The sequence below is a fragment of the Dermacentor andersoni genome, chromosome 11 (genome assembly GCF_023375885.2).
Source record: "Dermacentor andersoni chromosome 11, qqDerAnde1_hic_scaffold, whole genome shotgun sequence".
NCBI classification, from domain to species: Eukaryota; Metazoa; Arthropoda; class Arachnida; order Ixodida; family Ixodidae; genus Dermacentor; species Dermacentor andersoni.
Genome location: NC_092824.1, coordinates 50524591 through 50535339, shown reverse-complemented (window position 1 = coordinate 50535339; position 10749 = coordinate 50524591). Strand labels below are relative to the sequence as shown.

Genomic DNA, 10749 nt, shown 5'->3' with positions numbered 1-10749 from the left:
ATTTGGCGCCTTAAACAAGTTACTCGCAATGAACATCGACCAACTAGCGCATCTCGCCACCTTGTTGCTAGTTATTTTTCCCTCCGACTGCATCGTGCGGCTTACACAGAGTTGTGGGTTTTAACAACCGCAGTCATTCATAAACCGTAAACTCTGGCGCCAGCGTCTACGGGAGCTTCAATTAAGTGTGGCGGTTCAGTCAGAAAAGTACTCTGGACGTCGTCGAATCCCGCCATATCGTCGAATACGGTAATGGCGACGTTTCGAGGCAATCAGTGAGGCCGTAGCAGACCTCCGGGCCAATCAGAGCTGACAAGATGGCGAAGTCGACAGTATGGCGGAATTCGATGATGTCTGGGGTAGCGCCCAAGCATAGTACCCCTCGGCGACAGTAGCGGGCAGTACAAGGCTCTGCCCAAACTTTGTCCAAGTGGCTTTAAACGTCTCTATGTCGTTTTCTAAATTGGTCATCTTCAACCACATTGTGCGATATCAGTCTCGCAATTTGCAAGCATGCGTGCCCAGAATACTTGCCTTGCTGCGTTTATAAAGCTATCAGTGCTTGAAAATTTACCACGATAAAGCGCAATATAATCAACGTCAAGGATCTATGTATTGAGAATCCTTCCCATCCTGGCTCAACTATCGCAGTGCCAGAGTCCTCTCTAGCAAATTTTATACCAAAAGACAGTATTTCCGAATTTAATTTTAGGCACATAAGCTGCATACAATAGAAAGAGAAAGTACCAACAACTTCAAACAATTCAAGATCACCAATCCGTGAGAGATATGCGCGACGCAGTTTCACTAGTGTTAGCTGCATGTGCGCCACGCGTTCAAGCAAATAATTAAGTGCAACGTGAAGGACAAATCGAACTGTTTGCTCGTCACTCTTAGTTATACAAGGATGTACTTTTAAAATCATCCTATATCTAAAGCTGTCACTGTTTCCTTAGAATTGGTGCAGCGAGGGGAAAAAAATAACGCGCGTTTCTCGAGTGTTTTACCCTTGTCGTAGCTGTAGAGCACATCCTCGTCATCTAGCCTTGCTCTGTTGGGTACGCTGGCATAGATGAAATGCGTACACACGCCGTACGGGTAGATGCCCAGGCGGTACCGCACGGAGAACCGGCACAGTAAGTTGACGCTGGACGACGCTGCATATGCCGCATCGCAAAAAAAAAACAAAAACAAAGAAAGGAAAATTAGTAGGTCACTTTAATTGTGTAGAAGATTGGTGGTCTATAAGGGACACCAAAAAGGGCTGTAAAGGGGCCCGTCGTCACCAGGTGCCACCGCAAAGTTTGATTACACATTGAACATTATATGGCCCCGTTCGAGGAGCGATTTTCGGGAAAACTTTTGCAGATTGGTTCATTATTAGATGAGATACGAGAAATTTACGGGCACATTTATGTGCTGTCAGGAGGTGAGTTTCAATGCCAACGTTGACACTCTTTCAGTCCCGACTAACGTCCGCAAGCGACACCTTATCCAATACCGGAGCCGAGGGGCCGCGTCACGTTTACGTCAGCTTAAGTTATGGAGTTTTACGTGCCAAAACCACTTTCTGATTATGAGGCACGCCGTAGTGGAGGACTCCGGAAATTTCGACCACCTGGGGTTCTTCAACGTGCACCTAAATCTAAGTACACGGGTGTTTTCGCATTTCGCCCCCATCGAAATGCGGCCGCCGTACGTTTACGTCAGGTGTTCTGCTTTTTAACAGTGAAGCTGTATATGACTAGGTTCTGGACAAAAAATGTGTGCATCTATCGAGCGGTGTAGATCGAGAATTTAGCTCCATACGTGGGCCGAACACGTAGAGAATGCAATACCGAGCCATCCTGAGGCGGAGGTAAAGCAGGCTTTAAGCCAACTTGCAAAATAGCTTTAATATCTGCGGTCCAAATACAACCGGCATCAGATATTAAGCTGATAAGAACAGATATTGCGCTTTGACACGCGTCGGCCATGTCTACGTTCTTTCATTCGTTCGTTGAGCTTGCAGGTCTTTACACTGGGAGTGGTTTGTGCCGTCGTTGGAGCGCATGGATGGATGGATGGATGGATGGATGGATGGATGGATGGATGGATGGATGGATGGATGGATGGATGGATGGATGGATGGACGGACGGACGGACGGACGGACGGACGGACGGACGGACGGACGGACGGACGGACGGACGGGATGAAATGGAATGGATGGATGGATGGATGGATGGATGGATGGATGGATGGATGGATGGATGGATGGATGGATGGATGGATGGATGGATGGATGGATGGATTATTCTGCCCATATCACCCTGCACAGCTTCATTAGTAGTCTTCCCGTGAGCGCCCAACCCACTGATCTTTGGTTCCCGACGAGTCCTGATTGTACCCCTGATTTAAAGCAAACAACCGCATTTCCAAAAGTAAGTCCTGGAACCAGTACACCTTTCCACATACCTCGGAGGACCTCGTACCTGTTGTATCCCCATAGCGCTCTGTGCTTCATTATGGCTGCATTTCTCTTCCCCTTCACTGTTATTGTTTTTTCCAGTGTTTCCATATATTGATTGCCTTCGTTCATCCATATACCAAGACGGTTGTATTCTGTTACCCGAGGTATTTCCTGGCCCTGTATCGCCACTGTCTGTTCAGTGTTTTCATTGAATACCATAACACCTGATTTTCTAACACTAAATTTCAAACTATAAATTGTTGCTTTCCTGTACACAGATATTAGCCAGACGTTGCAAATCACTTTGCTTGTTAGCTAGCAACACAATGTGGTGCGCACAAAATAAACCTGGGAGCTGCTCCTCTACTACTGTACCTGCCTGTTTGCATGAGAGATTAAACCAGATGTTACTTCCTTCTAGCGCCCTCTCCATCCTCACTATGTACATCATAAACAGCAGCGGGGATAAAGGGCACCCCTGCCTTAGTCCCTTGTTGATATGAACTTTCTCCTCGCTCCTCATCCCTTCCCATTCAACGCAAACGGTATTTTCTATGTAAATCTCACTCAAAAGCTGTAGACAATCGTGACCCAAGCCTTCCCATTCCAGAATATCCCACAAAATGTTGCGGTCTACGTTGTCATAGGCTCCAGTAATGTCTAAAAAGGCCACATATAACGGTCTGCTTTCTACTTTTGGTATTTCAATACACTGAATAAGAACAAATAAGTTATCATCTAAACGCCTACCTATTCTGAACTGATCCTGAAGTTCTCCCAAAATGCCATTATTCTCTGCCCATGCTTCAAGCTTTAATTCGATTGCCTGCATTGCTACCCTGTATATTACCGATGTAATGGTCAACGGTCTATACGAGTGTATTCTATCTTTCTCCCCCTTACCTTTATAAATTAAATTCAGTCTACTTTGTCGCCAACTGTCTGGTATTTGTCTATCTTTTAAAGTTTCCACTGCTTTCGCCAATGCTTCCTTACTTTTTGGTCCTAGTTCATTAATTAGAATCACGGGAACCTCGTCTAACCCCGTGGCTGTGCGCTTAGGAATTTTCACTTCCGCTTTCTTCCAGTTGAAATTTGTCAGCACCAGCTCCTTTTCCACTTGGGCCTCTTTCATGGTGCAGAGTCATCGCTCCTCCTGGTGTCAGGGTTTGCTTGTGCCCACAGGGTTCGGCGGGATTTGCATGGCGCGCGCTCCTTTTCCCGGGCGATTCACCCCTGAAGAAGGCCGAGTGTCAGGCCGGAGGTCATCTGTGCCCATTTGAATAATTAGTGGGTACCCGGCGGCAGCGTGGTTTTGAACCCACGGTCCCCAGCAGCGGAAGCAGATACTCAACAACGAGGCCATGGCTGCGGTCTTTGTCGGCCTGCTCTTTTCGTCGGCGTTCCAAACGCTCGCGTACCTCCTTTCCTTTGCTTCTGCTCTCCCGTAGTGGTAGTCCCGTAAGCGTGCAGCCAGCCAGGACCGCGAGGAGGAAAGAAATGCGAACCGTCCATGCGGCCCCGATCCTGCAGACTTACAACGTCTCACCGGAGTAACGGCCAGCTTTCAGAGGGAGTTTGTGGGGAACCAATTTTGCATGGCCTGGGTTGCGTGTGACCGCTCGTGGTTTTCGAGTGACCTCACAGCCATTACTGCACTGCGGGACGTCGACCAACGCACGATCGCCTTGGCTACAGTGAAGCAATGCGTGCTCTCGGAGTGTGGCGAGGTCCGTGTCTGCTCTACGTGCCTGGATTCGTTAATTAGTAAAAGGTGTCGTGCCGCGTTTTGCAACAATACATGAGTATGCATAACCCCTAGTGCTTCATCATCTCGCGAGGCTCAACGTCGTGAAGGAGCGACTAGTCGCGCCTCGCCTTCCATTTATGTGCATACGGCGTTTGACGCACGGCGATGGACAGTTCGCCACCAAGGGGCCCACATACACAGCCTCGCTGGTTATCCACCTTCTTAGAGTGGAATGGCAGGGAACGTTTTATTCATTACTTTCTTCTTTTTATTCTACCTCTTCCTGCGGCGCGGCACGTTCCCTGTGACGATATTGCGCGTTCTCCATTGAACGATTCATCGTAGTCACGTGCCGAAAACGGTGATGCTGCAAACAGCGCGTTTACGTAGATGCATTCTTGCATGTGACCTTGACTCTCTGGTTGTAACCAAGGCTGCCAGGCTCCGCAAGGATTTATGTCTGAAATTTCTGCTGTTTAGTCGCCATAAGACTGATACTTTGCAGATACGATTGTCATCGCGGTTTCTACCCGTTGCGTGTGTCTGTTTGCAATGTCCAAACTTGATGACGTTACATAGCCATATGCCATATTTTCCAAGATTTCTGGAGCGAAAAGTGGCGCTAGTGTCTACGGGAGCCGCAACTACCACGAAGAAGCCGGCATGGAAAGAATTGTTAGTACGTGGATTTTGCTTCGCTTCGTCCGCTTTGTTGGCTTCCAACGAATTCGTGATTCTACTGAGTTAATGACTCGCAACATATTGCGTTGAAATTGCAACAATTTGCAAACACTCTTTTTTTTTTTTCGTGTAGTCAGAGGCCTATCGCCTTCGTGCGCATCGAATTATTCGATTTTTTGAAAATTTACACAGTTACAACGCCACAAGAGCATCTGTAGCCGCAACCACGACGACTGGACAAATCCATGCACTGTACTTGTTATTCCCCGTGACATCTGAACCATCGCGGCGCCAGCATTTATTCTAATAATTTTAATAGGAAACTCTATGGCAGTGCTACAGCAATGCCATCTACGAGCAAAAGAAGTCTTATCACCATTTTGCAATTTTTTTTACATGGGAAGATACAAAGCAATAACCAAAATTCAGCAAAATAGTAAGGAAAAGGCGTCGCATTACGACGTGTACTTGCCCGAGGGCTTCATCGGTGCATCTTCTAGAAAGAGAATCGCACAAGTTTACAATGAGGTTGAGTAAAACGTTGAAAACACTAACACGTGGTCACTGTAAATTCTGTAGTCCGCGTTTTCGAACAAGCGAATTCGTGTGTACCTGGATCCAATGTGAGAATATAAGCATGCAGACGCTTACGTACTCGAGCGCGGAATTCCGCAGGTATACAAGGAGAACAAGTATTCAATTAAGCCAGAATAGGCATGGCTAACGCAAACGGCAGAAGATTACAGTCTGATTTCTAAGACAATGACTTAACTTGGCGAGTTAACTCCACTTTTCCGTATGACATATACCTGTTTCTAACGTCTGTTCTTGCGGCTTTCGTGGGCCGATCCTGAATATTGTGCGACATAAATATGTGACAGAACTGATAATGATGTCTGATGATAGTGATGATGACGAATATAAATCTAAGAATTTATTCTGAGAGCCGCGCTGAATGACAAAAATGATGACGATGATGACAATGTTTATAATGTTTGCGACGAGGAAGACAATTTGGGATTCAGAGCTCGACGGCGATTCAACCTCAGTTGAGGTCGATCCAACTTTGTCGCTTCCGCGTGGCACTAAATAAATTATATGAATCATACACCCCAATCAAGCCCCCTGTTCGTCCAGGAACGCATTGTCTGTCGTTGGATTCAACAAGAGGTTCAATCGCCTTCCAACTTTTAATGCGATGCATACTTTGCCTCATTCTTGGCACTTTGCGACAGGTAGGCAAGTGGGTAGCTAGGTAGGTTCCTGTCTCGCATTACCAAAAAGAAAATATTGTGTCAATGACGGTAGAATCAAACATCTGCCGTCGAGCACAGCAGCTCGGTGCTTTAATCATTCGGCCACGATTGCTTTTTTTTTATTATTGTCTGCTTGTCATCGCATACTGGAATGCAATACGAATACGTATTTCTCCCGTTCCAAAGTCAGCCAGCTTTTTGAAACACTCGACGCCTGCGCCCCGTGCCACTTCCTCGTGTTCTTTTCTTGTGACAGCTCGCGCGCTCTGAGGCGCCGTGTCACAGTGCACCATCTCCGGGACCGTCCCACTTTCCTCAGTACTTTCCTCGAGGCACGCTACGTAGAAATTGTGCGCTGCTGCACCAGCTTCGTGACCACCCAAGTTAATAATACTTTAAGATTTCTTCACCACAGTACAAATGCCGTCGTCACGACTGCACAACACGTGGTCGTTGATGACGTCAGTATATGCGTTTTCCCTCGCTTAAGCTCATCCACTACCTTTGTAGAAACCAACGACTGACATGTTGCAAGCTCGCGTCGAACAACCGGTGGAGAAATAATGCCATTGCCGCCATACGATCGTCTTCAACGTGGTGGTCACCGTGCTGCTGTCGTTACGGGCACGTACGCTCTCGACCCACCGCACACAACTACTCGATTTACACGAAAACGTTGGTTCACCTGGTGTTGCTTTGCGGAAGACGAAAAAAATGCTAGATATTTAGGTACCTGCAAAATGCTTCTCATGAGGTCGATTCCCACAGTTCGTGGTATTTGCACATTTATTTTCTCATGAAAATCTCAAAGAATGCTAGGATTTACGCGTTACCGTCGCCTTTACACTGTAGCTAGCCACCGACTTCGTCGGCTATACACAAATGTCCACTGCGTGCCATCCACTAAGTTGCACAGGTGTGAGCTTACGTTGGTCCATGGAGCTCTCTTCGAAGGCCTTTCTTATGACTGCCATGCTCTCGTCCTGTCCTTCTGCGCAGTCAAATTTAAGCAGAGAGAAAACTAAGACAATTTGTTTGTTTGTTTTCAAAGCCAGACACGTTTCCAATTACTGGTCACTCACTGTTCTTCAGGTTACCTTGTTACACAGTGCAAAGCACAGGCAAACGTTTCATTTCATTCGGCTCTGCCTTTCGGCATCTCAAACTGCATTTGCAGATTATGAAGCATTGCAGTATTATTAGCACGAAAATCACCTATAACAAGTGTTTAAGCTGACTAGAAGTATTAAGCGATGGCAGTTTCATGCTCAAGCAAACACATCAAAATTATTTGGCTGGCTCAACTTAGGTCCTACTCTTGCAGATGTTTCCTACAGCACTCTTTACCGTCATTCATAGCGCCTGTTTCTGTCAGGGTAGAGGTTTGTGACGTCACTTTAATGTGAAGCTCGGTTTGCGGACCCTCCTGTGGGACTTCGCTGACCGAGTGTTGCGGAATCACTCTGCACATGGCAGCATGATGTGACATCGACTTATGTCGCAATTTGTACTACCTCTACAGTTGTGGTGGTGGCCGGCTCTGTTCTATGCATCATTCTAGAGAACTGACAGAGGCCGGTGTGCTCCAATCCCTCCCACTCCTTCTGCATACGTCCCTAAAACTCGCATTACTTCGTTCATACCAGTTTTGAACACTCTAATCACACACGTACAACGAACGAATAAAAGTGGCGCACCTGAGCACGCCTTCCACGTGTCAAGAACTATGTTTCAAGCATGAGGCGTCGTGAGAAAATTGCCTTAGCTTTTGTGAAAGTAGTCTAAGACACTAGTTTTTTTTTTTTTTTCGAGAACATTGAATCATCGCCGGACAACTAACAACGCCGGTGAAGTAAATATTCCAAGTGCGGCCAGCTGGCGTCGCACTCAAGGATTCACCACACGCATGCCGCGTGATGTTACAGGTTCGCAGGTGTGTTTCAATGAGCGAAAAGTGCTTCCTAGTCTTTTTTGAATGCTTTGTATATTTCGTCGGACAAGGTGCTGTGCATGGCTAACGAGTCGGCATTTCAAGACAAAATATTATTTTAGTTCGCGAGACACCGGACTGCAATATGTACTGGCCTCGCAAAATGTGCATTACTATTTTTTTTTTTCGTCTGAGAAAGCTAAGCTACCTTTTTCTTCCTTTTCCTAACGAAGCCTTACTTAAGTCAACGGGCTTCTGAGAAAATGCACTTCGGTGGATGTGTAATAAACATTTAGATCAAAGATCGAGATACTGGTTCGCTGGTGTCATTGGCTTATTTATCATAAGCTTATTTATGATTTATCTTGCGCAAGAAACAATCAAATTTATATTGTGGATAATGATGGATGCAGCTACATCCCTCATGAACTAAATCACTTGGATCTGCGGGCCCAGTTTTGCAGCAAGCTAACATAGAACTGTTTCCAGGCACTACAATATAAAAAAAGCAATTACAGCTTTAAGGAATAAATTGATCCCTTCTGCCAGCCATCACTGTCGACTCGATTGTATTTATTTATTTATTTATTTATTCGTAGGACTAAGAAGAAAAAGACACTTCATCTCACTTTACACTATCGTCACAGTAGCTTCTCTGTGGTGAAGTCATCCCAGCCAGACAGGAAATGTCGGGAGGAGTAAGGTAACTAGTGCATTTTGGCGTGGTCCACGCGGTGTGCTTTCAGAGCAGATGAAGGATACCTAAGTATAACGGTGCGCAGAAGAAATAATTTCATAACACGCAAAAATTGTGAGTGTCAACTGCAAGTACACGGCTGCGGGCACTACACTAAACCAACGTTTACACCGAGATCTGTACACAAGTCACTGTTGAACCTGCGGCTCCTACTTGCCTTCTCCGACGCCTTTACCTCCTTCATTGTCGAATCCGTGTAGCTGAGCTGCGATTTCAAAAAAAGATGGGTGTTAGTCCTTCGACAGCTTCCACTTCTGCAGGACCTTTAATTACACGAACTGTAGCACGTGCCCATAATAAATACCATAGGCGCCCGTGAACGTAGCCTTACTGAGCCTCTTTTCTCGGTTTTCAATAAATGAATTAGATAAGCAACAGTAAGTTGAAGTTATGGCCCCACCAGCCGTTGTTCCCTACTTAAAATATTCCGGCAACCCCCTCCAGGGGGTTATTACCAAAAGGGTAAAAAATAGTTGCAACGCTGCATACAGATGATGCGCATCTAAACCCGCGGACAACTTTCTATGCCAATGAAGGGAAAGCTACGGAGGCAACTCGCGTTCAAGAGAGAGCGCTTCTAAAGAGAGTCCCATGTTTTTATCCACGTTAGTTTAAGCTCGGGACGAGAAAACATAAACACTGCATTCGAAGCAGTTAAATAGGACAAAACGCACCACTGAATGTAAGCGTTTACTTATTTTGCAGCTTTTTCCCTTCCGCGTCTGAGCAAGCGCGAAACCGTCGTACGTGGAAGCTGCGTCGATTCAGCGCCTGTTCCGAGCAACCAAAAGCATCGTCGAACGATGGCCGACTATTTAGCGCGGTAACACAGGTGCAGAAGCTCCGCCCCCGTAGTTTTCCCTTCACTGCCACAGAAAGTTGTCCGCGAGTGTAAACATATATTTACAGAAGAAACCAAATGCGTCAGCCAATCCAAAAGAAATGCACCTACAAATATGCTTACATTTTTATTGGCTTTTCCACAACCGGCCGGTCAGCATTCGCGGCCACACCAAGACAACCAGCTCAATTTGACTGCAGGACGAAGGACTGTTCACGGATCTCGCCTATCCCTTCCGCAAGTCACCCAAATTCTGCGTATGCCTACGAACTTTGCAGTCTTATCACTTCGTCTAATCATGGGCCTCGCTCTACTGTTTTCCTTTCCTAAGTGCTCATTCTGTTGCTCTTAAAGGTTAACAGTTATCACTAAAGTAATAACCGTTAAGCCATTTCTTCCTCGTAAACTCACCGAGATTATCACCTGTACATGCTTACCCTCGACTCGCACTTCCTTCTCCATATCATTTAACACACGCACATCATTTCTTAATATTGCTCCACTATTTTATGTGTCCTTACACACTAAGCATTTTAGCACACTTATGGGTGTACGACGGCTGTTCGGCTTCTCCTGCATGGCTATCAGCCGCAAACATAAGTGGTAAAATCAAATCGTTCATCGACACAAATGAAGCTTTATTCTTTGGGGCCTTTTTTTTTTGTAGTAAGGAAACCTCACAACTGCCGCGACAGACGACTGGAAAACTGCGTGAAATAGCCATCCCCGTCAAACTTTCGTGATCAATGTTTCGGTGAGCACCAGGTGGTAAGAACTATCACACGGCCTTTAACGACGGCTTCTCTGATCGCGGGTGTAGCTCGGGCTGAGCTGGTTCTCGCGGTTTCTCGGCCAGCCGCTGCGACTGCGCTACAAGGTGTGCATTTGAAGGAAGAATCGCGGAGAACTTGCCAATTGTTGTGTGCAGCTGTAGGTAGCTTTTGCGGTGCTTTGTAGTTACTGTATCGAAAGCGACGAAGAGTTCTATAAGGACAACAAGCACAATTTGTGCTTCAAGGGTAGCTTTAGCCCTTGGGATATCCAAACTCGTGAGAAAGAAGAAATCCGATTTCCCGGTAACCAC

At 46.3% G+C, this 10749-nt stretch overlaps 1 pseudogene; it reads right to left on the bottom strand.

Annotated features, from left to right (window-relative positions):
* Positions 1 to 1804: 1804 nt before the first annotated feature.
* Positions 1805 to 1976, bottom strand: LOC126518441 (U2 spliceosomal RNA; annotated as a pseudogene).
* Positions 1977 to 10749: the final 8773 nt, after the last annotated feature.